Genomic DNA, 13,026 nt, shown 5'->3' with positions numbered 1-13,026 from the left:
TTTCACCCACCAGCGGCCCGTTTGATGCATGTAAAGAACACACATTGCTGATAGCCCCAGTGATGGTGAACATAAACTCCCATGCTATAAACAACTGCACCAGAACAACGCACAACCCCAATGCATGAAACAAATTAATAAATCATCAGAGCCAGCCGCTCCATAATAGAAATGTATCTTACCGTCACACAGTTATCCATGTCTACCTCTTCATCCTCCTCTTGCTCATATTCGTCACTGTCCTGTCTTTCTCCTAGGTGTGCTGGCTCAGCTGTGTTGCTAACATTAGTGCTAGCAGTATTAGTGCTAGTGCTAGCTGACGCTGCACTTGATTTTAAAAATGTATCAGTCAGTTTGCAGCATTTTTTACAGTGAGTCAACAGTGCTCTCTGAGATTTATCTCTTTTTCTCTGTTCCCCCCTTGTGTCGCTTGATGCCTCAATTCATTTCTTTGCTAGCTTAATCTCAGTCAACTTCCAACTTCCAGCAACCACGCAGACGGTCTACTTGATTCAGTCTTGAAATTCCCAGAAGGCATTGCTTCATTTTAACATTTGCAAACAAATAATCAAATAAAAAAATGCAGGTAGATTTGTTTTATTTCAAACCATGCATGTTTTTTGAACATCTGAATAAGAAATTTCACTACAAAACAATGCAGACTGATATAAAAGTTTGTGACTGTAAAAGGTAACCATGACTGTGATATAGAGACTTGTATTGGTATATAAATAATGAATAGATTGCCAGATTAGCTAATATGAAACAATTGGAGAAATATGGCTTCCTTTTAGTGCAAGAACTTTAAAGACGCATCTAAGCGGGCTGAGAAAAACAATCTTCAGGCAGCTTTCTTATTGATCGGCTGGCTCAAATGGCCCACGAGGGCAAGCGGCCTCTCTGGCATCTGCCCAAGTTCGTCACTGCTGTATACCTAAAGCATAGGCATATGCCTGCATTTAGCAGATGTGAATTGGATCTCACCTAAGTTCCAAAGTAATTTGTTAAATTTACACACTTTTTTTTCGAGACAAAAATTCTGCCCAGCAAGTTAAAGGGTGATTTAAATTCACTGCTTAATGTAAAGTGTGTAACTTTGCGTTGAAATGGGGTGGAGGCATAAGGGCTCAAACTTTGTGATTTAAGGCAAAATGCACACTGGAACAGGGAAAGGGCATATCCTCAGGTACAGGTTTGATGATACAGCATAAAATGCACAACAGTGTTGAATGCTTAACGAACAGTCATGCAAATGCAACCACAGCATTTAACTTTCACGGCCAGGGAACCACAACAATAGTTTGGACTCAATAGCACGACCAGACACTAATAGGGATAGGGAATGGTAATAATCTTTACTCAGAAATCAGTTTGGTACACAAGTAGGCAGTCAGCGCGGGACAAACACTTCAGACAGGGAGCAGGCAGAGGCAAGGAGGTCGGTACACGGTGGTCATTCAGCAAGGACAGATGAATCATGCGGGGAGAAGGCGGAGGCTAGGTTGTAGGAAACATGGCTGAAGTCAGTAACCAGGAAACACTAGAAGAAGATTGAAATCAAGAGCTGAGACGTTTCTGCCTCCAAGACTGGGAACAATGGCAGCTTATAACCATAGGCACAGTGGAGGGGAGAGAGACCAGAGGAAGAACAGGGCAGGTTGTTGTGGGCATACTCAATCCAGATAAGATGTCTGCTCCATGCAGCTGGATTCTGGGATACCAGGCAACAGAGACTAGTCTCAAACACTCGGTCTGGCCATTTGACTGGTGACGTGAGGCTGACTGTAGCGCCCAAGAGGGAGCAAAAGCCTTTCCAAAACCAGGATGTGAACTGCGGCAATGAGGCACTGGAAGGGGGCAAAGGTGTCCTGCAAGGGGGTGTCCAGACAACTTGTTCGTTGCGCACACTGGACAGGCGGCAAAGTATTCGCCCACCTCTTTCTCCATAGCAGACCACCAGAATCTTTGTTTTATGACAAAACAGGTTTCTTTACTTTACTTTTGGTTACTTTTGATTCCCAGATGGCAGGAAAGGAGGGATGTGTGGGCCCAGTGGATCACCTGTGAGTGCAGAGAGACAGGCACAAACAACCAGTTCTGGGGGCAACCGTCAGGAATAACAGTGTCACTATTGGCTTGCTGACCTTTTCTTCAATTTCCCAGGTGACTGCCCCGACAGTCTGGATTGAACAGACAGGACAGGGCATCCGGTTTCACATTCTTAGAGCTTGGCTGGTAAGAGAGAGAAAATTCAAATTGGTTAAAAAACAGTGCCCACCTGGCTTTTCTGGGGTTGAGATGTTTGGCAGACTGAATGTATTCAGTCTTTTGGTTTTTGTGGTCTGTCCAAACAAGCAATGGGTGATTAGCTCCCTTCAGCCAGTGACGCGTGATGAAGAGCCACTTTGACTGCTAAGAGCTCCCGATTGCCCACATCATAGTTCCTCTCCGCAGGGGAGAGTTTCCTGGACAGAAAAGCACAGAGGTTTAGCTTGTTGTCAACCTGGGACCATTGAGAGAGGACTGCCCAGACGCCCAGATGAGAAGCATCCACCTCCACCATGATTTGCAGATTGGTGTCTGGTAGCATGAGGATGGGTGCCGAGGTGAAGCTCTAAGTTTTCGAAAAGCAAGGTCTGCCCAGGGACTCTGAAACTGGACCTCAGGAGAGGTTGGAGGATGCAGAGGAGCAGCAATCATACTGAAAATATGAATGAAATGTCTATGAAAGTTAGCAAACCCCAGGAAGCACTGGACTAGCTTACAGCTAGTGGGAGTGGGCCAATCCACCACTAGAACTAATGGTCATCTATAGTATAGTTTACTTTAAATTTACTTTGTTTTATTTAAAAGATTCATAATCACACAAATTAAAGTAATACATCGAAAACATAGCTAAACTGTAGGAATGTAGGCATTCTATGAACTGAGAACACAAAAATTGATAGATTAATCATAAAGACAATCCTAAAGTGATGTTATTTGGCAAATATTGAACAGCAGAGGAGGTCTATGATGGACCAGCACCTCCACTGGACCAGGATACGGCAGATATGACAGACATCTGCCTAACAACACACCCTCCTTCCCAGATGTAATGCCAATGCGCTGGACCTGCTATAACTAACCTTTCCTAAAGCAAACACTTAAGGTAAAGATTTGGCATTAGCTCCCCTTCCACCCACATCATGAAAACAAACATTACCTTTAGTCTGTTAGCATTATTCTTCATCTAGTTTCTACTTTTTTCTGAACTAGATGAATACTTTAGTTTTTAAACCATGCTGTAAATGACCAGTAACGGTGGCTCAGCGCAATTCGCCTCGCCTCTCCTTGCATAGTAGTACTGATCGTCATAGTAATAGACACCAGGGGTCCATTTCACAAAGCAGGTTCAACAAACTCTGAGTCTAACCCTGAACTCTGAGTTGATCTACTCTGAGACAGGAAACTCTGAGTTGATCAAACTAACTTAAATCAGCTGTTCTGGAACTAAAAACTCAGAGTAGTAGTTCACCTCCACCTCCCACTCTCTGATTTTGGGGCAGCCATGGCTTTTCCTCCACAATTCTAACATCAACTGGAAGAGCGGGCAGATTAGAGAATGGGGGAAGGACTGTACTGATCACTGCATTCCAGTTCCGGTTGCTGAAATAAACCTATTTTCTGCTGATCCTGTCACAGACCTAGAATATCTGGACCTGACCACGGTTCCAACCTAATATCACCACCTAAAAGAGGTGTTTAACAAATTTAAAGCCTTGTCTCTCCCTCCTCATCGTCTGTATAACTGTGCCATCAACTTGATTCCCGGATCCACCATTCCCAAGGGGCGCCTCTACTCCATCTCAGGACCAGAGCGAGCCGCCATGAACGAGTACATCTCCGCTTCCCTGAAAGCGGGATTAATCCGTCCTTCCTCGTCCCCGGCTGGAGCCGGATTTTTCTTTCTTTCTGTGGGGAAGAAAGATGGATCTCTTCGATCCTGCATTGATTACAGCCCGCTGAATGACATCACAATCAAGAACCGGTATCCGCTTCCCCTGATGACATTCGTATTTAACCAGCTTCAACAGGCTAAAGTGTTCACTAAACTTGATCTCCGAAATGCCTATCATCTGGTTCGCATCAGAGAGGGGGACGAGTGGAAAACCGGCTTCAACACACCCAGCGGCCATTATGAGTATTGCGTCTTGCCTTTTGGCCTTACTAACGCTCCTGCTGTGTTTCAGGATATGATCAACGACGTACTGAGAGACTTCTTGGACCAGTTTTTGTATGTATATTTGGACAATATTTTAATATACTCTCCTAACCTTGCCGTACACCAAGACCATGTTAGTCAGGTTCTGAAAAGACTCCTTGAACACCATTTATATGTCAAAGCAGAAAAAAAAGTGTCTTTCATGCCGATACTGTCTCGTTCCTGGGCTTCATTGTAGCCCCTGGAAGAGTACAGATGGATCCAGCTAAAGTAAGCGCTGTGGCAGATTGGCCCACTCCAGACAGCCGTAAAAAGGTTCAGCAATTCCTTGGATTTGCAAACTTTTACAGGCGGTTTGTCAGGGGCTTCAGCTCAATAGCTGCTCCTCTCCATGCTCTTACCTCCATCCAGGTCCAGTTCCACTGGAATTCCGAGGCCGAAAAAGCGTTCCAGGAACTCAAGCATCGGTTCACCACGGCACCCATCCTCACCTTACCTGACCCTCAGAGACAATTTGTGGTGGAGGTAGACGCTTCCAACGGAGGAGTAGGAGCAGTGCTAACACAACGTTCGGATAAGGATGGCAAGATGCATCCCTGCGCCTTCCTGTCGAGACGGCTGTCCCAAGCTGAGAGAAACTATGACGTCGGCAACAGAAAACTACTGGCAGTGAAACTGGCGTTGGAAGAATGGCGACACTGGTTAGAGGGTGCCGAACAACCTTTCATTATCTGGACTGACAAAAATGTAGAAATTATCAGAAAGGCCAAGAGACTAAACTCTCGCCAGGCCAGGTGGCCTTTGTTCTTTAACCGCTTCTCTTTCACTCTGTCTTACAGGCCAGGACCCAGAAACGTCAAAACTGATGTGCTACTGCGCCTCTTTGATCCCGAGCCTGTCACATCGCGGTGAGGTTGTCTTGTCTTGGGATCTGTCTCGTGAATTTCCTGTTTTATTTTGAAAGTAACTCTCCTCTCATTTCAGGTCACTTGCCCTTCCTCTTCTGTCCCTGGTCTGACGTCATTCCTAATTCCTGATTGTTTCCACCTGTGCTCCCCTTCACCTTGTGTATAAAGTCTTTGTCTTCCCCTGTCTGCGTCGCCAAAGTATTTCGTCTTCCATGTCGTGTACCGAAGCCTTACGAACCACAGTCCTGACCCCTGCATTGTTAAGTATTGTTCTTGTTTTATTTATCTGTATTTTGTCCTCTCGAGAAGAGTGAATTTGAGTTGTATTTTTCTGGTTAAGTTTTGAGTTTGTATATTGAGATTTAATAGCCTTTTGTTTCTCCTCCTTGTGAGCGATTTTGTGTTTGTAATTTTCATAAGATAGAGAAGTTAATTTTCATAGCCCTTGTGCTTCCTCTACGGAGAGATTTGTTTTGTAATTTTTTATACTTAAGATTGATTCTCAGAATAGAGTAGGTTTCCTCCTGCAGGAGCATTTTTTGGTTAATCTGTGTTCTATGTTGTTTGTCTTGTTTGTCCCTCAGAATTTCATAGCGTTTTGGTTTTCATTCATTCTGGAGAGTTGCAAAAACAGATCAATAAAACTTGACCTTACTTCTGCCTATACTGCATCTGAGTCCTCTTTCATGTCCAAGTCTGACAGAGCCTAAGACCAAGCAAACCGAATCTATCCTTCCACTGAACTCTGTGGTCGGAGCGGTGACTTGGCCTATATAAACTGAGGTTAAGCAAGCTAACGGTGGAGCTCCTTCGCCTTGTGGCTGTCCCACCAACTGTCTGTATGTCCCCGCTGAGCTTCGGCCACAGGTGATTCATTGGGCTCACACCTCGCTGCTTTCTTGTCTTCCGGGAGTCAAAAGGACCATGTATGTCATCTCCCGGAGGTTTTGGTGGCCCGCTATGGAGACGGAGGTCCGGGACTGCTTCAACCACTTCCCATTCCATCCAGACCATGGTCGGACATCTCATTGGACTTTGTTACAGGACTCCCGGTCTCCCAGGGGAACACCACCGTCCTCACGGTGGTCAACCGATTCTCTAAAATGGCTTGATTCATCGCACCACCCAAGCTACCTTCTGCTAAAGAAACAGCGGAGGTTATGATGACTCAGATCTTCAGAGTCCATGGATTCCCGAGAGACATTGTTTCGGACTGGGGGCCCCAGTTTGTGTCAAGATTCTGGAAAGAATTTTGCAGACTAATTGGAGCCAAAGCCAGCGTCAGGATTCCACCCAGAAGCTAACGGCCAGACTGAATGCCTCAATCAGCAGCTAGAAACCGGCCTCCGTTGCATGGTACACCAGAATCCCTCTACATGGAGCAAACACCCGGTCTGGGTAGAGTATGCTCACAATTCGTTGCCCACTTCTGCTACTGGTCTTTCTCCCTTTCATTATGCCGTAGGTTATCAACCCCCACTGTTCCCGGACAATGAAAAGGAAGTGTCGGTACCCTCAGCCTATGCCATGGTTCAACATTGCCGATGCATCTGGGCAGCAGCTCGACAGGTGCTGATTCGTCAGGGAGACCAAGTCAAAAGGATCGCAGATCGAAGAAGATGTCCGGCTCCCAGTTACCAACCCAGACAGAGAGTCTGGTTATCCCCCAAGGATCTAAACCTCAGGGTCCTGTCCAGGAAATTGGCTCCGCGGTTCGTGGGGCCATTCCCCATCACCAGGATTATTGGTCCTGCAGCGGTTCGACTACGCCTGCCTCGGTCGCTACGAGCACACCCTACGTTCCACGTTAGTCAAGTCAAACCTGTGAAAGAAAGCAAGATGGTGCCTGTTTCCCTCCCTCATGTGTATAAAGTCTTTGTCTTCCCCTGTCTGCGTCGCCAAAGTATTTCGTCGTCTTGTTGTATACCGAAGCCGTGTTCCACCTTCTCGAATCCTCGTCTTGTTAAGTATTGCCACGTTTTGTTTTTCTGTATTTGTCCTCTTTAGAGAGTGATTTTGAGTTGATAATTTTTCTGGTTAGGATTTTGATTTCCATTTTAGCATTTGTTTATAGCCTTTTCCTTTTTTTCCTTAGGGAGAGCTTTTTGTTGTAACCTTTTATTTCTAAGAAAGAATAGATCATTTTCATAGCCTTTGTGCCATCCTCTTCGAAGTGATTTTCTTTTGTAAAGTTTCATAATCCAGTATTACAGTTCAGAGTAGGTTTTCCTCCTTAGGGAGCGTTTTCTGTTATCGTGTGTTTTATGTTTGTTTGTCTTGTCTGTTCCTCAGAGTTTTATAGAATTTTGTTTATCATTCCATCTGAAGAGTCGCAAATCAGAATAATAAAACTTGACATTACTGCTGCCATTTCTGCATCTGAGTCCTCTTTTTGTCCATGCCTGACAGTATACTTTGGCCAGACATGGACTCAGCAGAGGCAGAGCGACTCTCAGAAGTCCTACGAGCTCAGGAGGCTCGTTTGAATGACATTACTGCTGCCATTTCTGCATCTGAGACCTCTTTTTGTCAGCGCCTGACATTTCTAAATCATTTGGAGTATGTCATAGTACATACAGTATGTAATTGGCCATTGACCAAGGAGGTTGTGTAATTCATTTGTTTCCTATTCTAAAAGTTGGATAAATTATGTTTAATAACATGTTCATCTAATTGTGCTATTAATGCATTGATCATCTATTTTAAAGCAACCTCTGCCAGCCAGGATGAGGAGCCATCTACCTCCTCAGCCACACAGGCCTCTACTGAAATGGTCTTGTAGGCTCTGGGTGAGGAGCCATCTACAGTGCCTTGCAAAAGTATGCACCCCCTTGAACTTTTCCACATTTTGTCACATTTTAACCACAAATGTAAATGTATTTTATTGGGATTTTATGTGATAGACCAACACAAAGTGGTGCATTATTGTGAAGTCAAAGGAAAATGATACATGGTTTTAATTTTCATTTACAAATGAAAACAGAAAAGTGTGGTGTGCAAAAGTATTCAGCCCCCTTTTCCTCTGAAACCCTTAAATAAAATTCAGTGCAACCAGTTGCCGTCAGAAGTCACCTATTTAGTAAATTGAGTCCACCTGTGTGTAATCTAATCTTAGTGTAAATACAGCTGTTCTTTGAAAACCACAGAGGTTTGATAGAGAACATTACTGAACAAACAGAATCATGAAGCCCAAGGAACACATCAGACAGATCTGGAATAAAGTTGTGGAGAAGTTTAAAGCATGATTAAGACATGAAGAAATATTCCAAGATTTGAACATCTCACAGAGCACTGTTCAATCCATCACCTGAAAATGGAAAGAGTATGGCACAACTGCCAACCTACCAAGACATGGCCGTTGATCTAAACTGACAGGTTAGGCAAGGGGAGCATTGATCAGAGAAGCAGCCAGGAGGCCTACGTTAACTCTAGAGGAGCTGCAGAGATCCACAGCTCAGATGGGAGAATCTGTCCCCAGGACAGCTATTAGTCATGCACTCTACAAATCAGGCCTTTATGGGAGAGTTACAAGAAGAGAGCCATTGTTGAAACAAGCCATGCAGTTTGTAGTGGGGGGCACAACAAACGTGGAGGAAGGTGCTCTGCTCAGATGAGACCAAAATCGACATTTTTGGCCTAAATGCAAAACACTATGTGCAGCAGGAAACACTGCACCTCACCCTGAACACACCATCCCACCATGAAACATGGTGGTGGTAGCATCATGCTAGGGCAATACTTTTCTTCAACAGGGACAGGGAAGATGGATGAAGCCAAATACAGGACAATCTTAGAAGAAAACCTGTTAGAGTCTGCAAAAGACTTGAGTCTGGGGTGTAGTTTCACCTTCCAGCAAGGCAAAAAGCCTAAATATACAGCCAGAGCTACAATGGGATGGTTTAGATCAAAGCATATTCATGTGTTAGAATGGCCCCGTCAAAGTCCTAAATCCAATTTATGATTTCTGGCAAGACTTGAAAATTGCTGTTCACAGACACTCTCCATCCAATCAGACTAAGCTTAAGTGGGTGGGATTTAATGAGGAGGGGAAAGGGAAGGGTTAGAAATAAGTCAATAAGTCAGACAGCTTCGGTCAGAAAGCTGCCAGAGCTCAGCAGCTTCTCTCCTCCTTCTCTCTGTGGTGATGGAGCTGGAGGGAGCTGAACTCTGCTTTCCTAAACTACCCAATACTTCCTGCAAGAGGCCAGAGCCTCCTCACCTTGACACTCTGCTTATTAATATTCTTCTATACTCCATCTCTCTCCTCACTGCAGCTCTCAACTTGCTGGTCATCATCTCTATCTCCCAATTCAGGCACATAACCTTCACAGGATATTATGTATTAATAATATTATAATATCGGTGATGTTGTTAATAATGATGATATTCTCTCTCTCTCTCTCCAGGCAGCTGCATACACCCACAAACTTCCTCCTCCTCTCTTTGGCTGTCTCAGATTTTCTTGTGGGCTCTCTGCTGATGCCGGTTGAAATACTCTTGACACAGACCTGCTGGATGCTGGGTGATCTCATGTGTGTGCTGTATTTTCTGTTACTGATCATCATAGTCGCTGCATCTGTTGGAAACATGGTTCTCATATCTTTTGACCGCTATGTTGCAATTTGTGATCCTTTGCGTTATACAGTCAAAGCCACTCAAAGACTTGCAACAATATGTATTTTATTGTGTTGGACTTGTTCTGTTGTCTACAGCATTTTCCTTTTATATGATAACCTGAAGCAGCCAGGCAGGTATAATTCCTGCAATGGGGATTGCGTGGTCAACATTACAGGAGTTGTTGATCTTGTTGTCAGCTTCATTATTCCCATTACTGTCATCATAGTTCTGTATATGAGAGTATTTGTGGTGGCTGTGTCTCAGGCTCGTGCCATGCGATCCCAAATTGCAACTGTCTCACTGAAGACTGGTCAAGTCAAGAAATCTGAGATAAAAGCAGCCAGGACACTTGGTATCCTTGTGGGTGTGTTTTTGATCTGTTACTCTCCATATTACTGTGTGTCTCTTGTAGGCCTTGATATCTTGGTTGGTTCTAAAACCGAGGTCTTCATAATGTTTCTGGTTTATATTAACTCCTGTCTAAACCCTGTAATCTATGCCCTTCTCTACCCTTGGTTTAAAAAAAACTATCAGGCTCATTGTTACATTTCAGATCCTACAGTCAGACTCCCATATGGCCAACATTGTGTAAACAGACACTGTGGGAGGAGTGACAGTGCAGTTGTTGTTATGTTAAAAATTTATCTCTGTTCTTATCTGTTATCAGTCACTTCTCAGTGTCTCTCTACAGTATATTGAGCTTATAGGAGTCAGGCTTCAGTATTTGAAGTGTAACAATGAGTCTAAAGGTGTAGATCAGAGGATTTAAACAGGAGTTAAAATAGAACAGACATATTACAAAGGCAGCTGATGAAGCATTGAGCATGGTGTCCTGTCCTGTTAGTGTGACACAAAAATATGGGCAGAGGCATAACAGAAACACGACAATAACGACACCAAGAGTCCTGGCTGCTTTCAACTCAAAATTGTGAGACCGCATGGCATGAGCCTGACACACAAGGCAGGTTGGAGATGGACTTGTTGGGGTTTTAATAAAGGTCCTTATTGAATTGTCTTCTCAGCTATTTTTTCATGTGTTAATATTGAAGATTGACTGGCTAATTCTCATGTAGATTCTTTGTAAATATTAGTTTGCTTAAACTCAAGTAACTTGGCAATAGAGATTGAGAAAAAAATATCTAATGTTGTGCTAACTTGATAAAATAAGTTCAACCAACATCTTTTTTTAGTTATCTCAAATAATATTTTATAGTCCACCTAACTTGACACAGAAAGTTGAGTCAGAACATCTCTTAAAGTTATCTCAAATAATATTTTGTAGTCCAACTACCTTGACACAGGAAGTTGAGTCAACAGACTACATGTTGCATCAACTCATGTTTCGAAGTGTAATAAACTTGACACTATAAGTTGACTCAAATTAACTCAACAAGATGACTTGACTTAATTAAGTTGAGTCAACTAATCTTTTTTACAGTGCACAAGCCTCTGGCTTTTCCATTTACACAGACACCAGCTCACCTGTTATGGCTCTGACACTACCTCAGGCCGCGTATCAGATCTGCAGCGAAAATGTTCCCCCTTCTCACACATGATTTCTGCACAGGGTAGTGTGAATGGGGCCACTGAGAGGGAGCACACACACATGCAGATTTTACCTTGCCAAGGCTGCAGTCCTTAACCTCACTGGATGAAATAAAGACTGCTTTGTGTTTAAGTAACACATTTTGGCTCCAGAGGAGACTCTGTTTTATCCAGTCTCTAAACCCTGCAGATGTGAGGAGAATCTCACCCAGAAATAAGTGGACTGCTGCTGAATCCCACTTTCTTCCTGTAACAACTCTGTGTTTCTTCTGCTACGCTGCCACTGTCAGCAAGCTGGTTGGACACTGGAGTGGAAAACGCCAGTTCTTCATGCCAAGGAACAAGGGGCAATGGACACACACTAATCACCATCCATGCAATCACAAATGAGGCTTAATTTAGTGTCTGGGGTGATGCTAGATATAATGTAATAGGCTTGTGAGCCTTAGAGGTAACAGTAGGTGAGTGACGTTGGCCAGAAGTAAACAAGAGGTGTGGCTAGGAATGCTACTCTGCGTTATGGCTGCAAGTCTCATCAATATAACACTAGAAATTTATAGCATGCATTGTATACTTTAAACTGCAATTATTTGTGAATTTTGTGGACTGTCGAGTCCAATTTACTGCTGTTGAAGAAAACATGGACACAGCATGTCCTGTTTTGCAGACTTAAAGGGTGGAACCTGCAGGAGATGAAGAATATCCTTTTTGAATCCAAAAGTGTTGAGCTTCCTCAGGAGATGCCAGCAGCGGCAGTAACTCCTGTGGAAGCCCAAAGCAGTGTTGGAAGCAAATTTTGATGTACTGTCAAAAATTGTGCTCAGGTATTTGTACTCCACAGTCTCTACATTCCTCCCGTGGGTTGTGGTCACAGCAGCTGCAGCCAGCCCCTCTGCATACTGGAAAAAGTCACCACCATCTCTTTGGTCTTCTCCGTGTTTAACTCCAGGGTTGATTTATCACACCACTCCACACACTCATGCAGCACTGAGCTGTGGTAATGTGAGGGGCCTTAGAGCAGGGACAGGAGAACTTTCTCATCTGCTTACTTTACCAGATGACATTCTGGATGGGTGGACCTGCAGTCATTTGTGGAAAGGATGAGGATCACAAGTGAGAGGACGCAACCTTGAGGGGAGCCTGTAGAGGTGATCAAGATGTGTGTGAGAAGGTCTTATTGGCCAGCACCCTCCGTGACCTGTTGGTCAGGAAGTTTGTAATCCACAGAATCAGCTGCATGTCCAGCATCATCTACTACTCTGCCTGAATGGTACACAAACTGGAGAGGGCCCATCAATGGGACGGTTACCTTGATGTTGTGCTTCTTCATTACCCTCTCCTTAGCCTTCACCATGAGAGAAGTGAAGGCCACAGGCCTGAAGTTATTATTGAATATTCAGATCGATGTACTTTTCTGATAATAAATACATTCTATTATATTGTACAGAGCAGGCAGTTCTCTGTGATTATTTTTGTTTTGTGGTAACAGCTGTTTGTGACAGTCAGTGTTAGGATTAATTTCCTTCACTGTTCCTTTAACTTTAAAGTAAATATCCTTCATTTAAGACTGAGGATGGTGCCCTATAACTATCAATTTGTATTAATAATTTGTATTATTATATTTTATAATGATTTTAAGTAATTATTAATTGCCAATAACCAAACTTGCCAACCAATGTACCCTGCTATGGTCAATTCAGAGTTATTTATGAACTATTCATTACCTACTGATTCATTATTATATTATCTGTC

The 13,026-nt window shown here is 43.6% G+C and overlaps 1 pseudogene; it reads left to right on the top strand.

Moving 5' to 3' along the window:
- The first annotated feature begins 9,477 nt into the window (after positions 1-9,477).
- LOC119025819 lies at positions 9,478-10,321 on the top strand (annotated as a pseudogene).
- The last annotated feature ends 2,705 nt before the right edge of the window (positions 10,322-13,026 follow it).

This window comes from Acanthopagrus latus, chromosome 9 (genome assembly GCF_904848185.1).
Source record: "Acanthopagrus latus isolate v.2019 chromosome 9, fAcaLat1.1, whole genome shotgun sequence".
Classification (NCBI taxonomy): domain Eukaryota; kingdom Metazoa; phylum Chordata; class Actinopteri; order Spariformes; family Sparidae; genus Acanthopagrus; species Acanthopagrus latus.
Note: the sequence above shows the minus strand (reverse complement) of the source record. Positions and strands in the feature narration are given on the sequence as shown.